Genomic DNA, 1,441 nt, shown 5'->3' with positions numbered 1-1,441 from the left:
CAGCATCAGCCACAATAAAGTCTGTCTGTCTTTTCCCATTCTCTTTTCAAAAATGAATTTAGGCAGTGTATTCGATGTCGAATTTTACGTATCTTTACAAACATAGTGTTAGTTTTTTAGAGTAATGTTATAATGTATAATATGTTTCCATACAGACGTACACAACCGGTATCTAAGTTATTCTAATAACAAAAAATTCGTTACTCGCATATCTTTAATGTTAAAAAAAAAAACGTTATGTTATATATCTTTTTAAAGGTATGAAGGACCAACATTGTTGGTCAACTGATCAAGAGATAAAAATAAATACTTTATTTCTTTGAACGTTTGCACGGTCTATGTTCACTGCTACAAAATCAAATTATTGCTTAATAACGACAATTATTTATTGTCATAATAGGATTAATTAAATGGTTGCAATATGGTTCTGTCTCATTATTGTGATCAATCATAAATTTCTACCGATGCAATGATAAATTAGTGACATTAGCTATACCGTAAAAAGCATAAAAAAGGACTAAATTAATAATGTATAATTGTATGGGAATATATTTAGAAACGGTATAGGTAATGTCACGAATTTATCGTTGCATCGGTAGAAATTTATGATTGATCACAATAATGAGACAGAACCATGTTGCAACCATTTAATTAATCCTATTATAACAATAAATAATTGTCGTTATTAAGCAATAATTTGATTTTGTAGCAGTGAACATAGACCGTGCAAAGAAATAAAGTATTTATTTTTATCTCTTGATCAGTTGACCAACAATGTTGGTCCTTCATACCTTTAAAAAGATATATAACATAACGTTTTTTTTTTTAACATTAAAGATATGCGAGTAACGAATTTTTTGTTATTAGGATAACTTAGATACCGGTTGTGTACGTCTGTATGGAAACATATTATACATTATAACATTACTCTAAAAAACTAACACTATGTTTGTAAAGATACGTAAAATTCGACATCGAATACACTGCCTAAATTCATTTTTGAAAAGAGAATGGGAAAAGACAGACAGATTTTATTGTGGCTGATGCTGATTCCTGAGATATAAAAGAAGATTCGATATTGTCAAAGTGCATTTTTGTATATGTCATTGCATAGTTTAATGTAGGCTTGATGGCAATTATACTGAAAATTAACTCGCATATTTATAAAGATAAGTAAAATTCCACATTGAATACACCGTCCGAAAGAAAAAAAACGAATAAAAAAATGAAAAAATAAAAATAAATGATAATATATAAAAATAATGAAATAGAAAACGCATGAACGGTAGAGAGCCCTAATACATCAGTCGCTCAGTGAATATTTACCGCCGCGGTCATCGCATCATAAAACGTCTGTGAGGATATTATACTTTAAACGTTAAACAAGAATTGTACGTTTACGTTACTCTGTGTGAAATTGATAAACAATATTGCTCGTCGA

This window comes from Trachymyrmex cornetzi, unplaced genomic scaffold (assembly GCF_001594075.2).
Source record: "Trachymyrmex cornetzi isolate Tcor2-1 unplaced genomic scaffold, Tcor1.1 scaffold555, whole genome shotgun sequence".
Classification (NCBI taxonomy): Eukaryota; Metazoa; Arthropoda; class Insecta; order Hymenoptera; family Formicidae; genus Trachymyrmex; species Trachymyrmex cornetzi.
Note: the sequence above shows the minus strand (reverse complement) of the source record.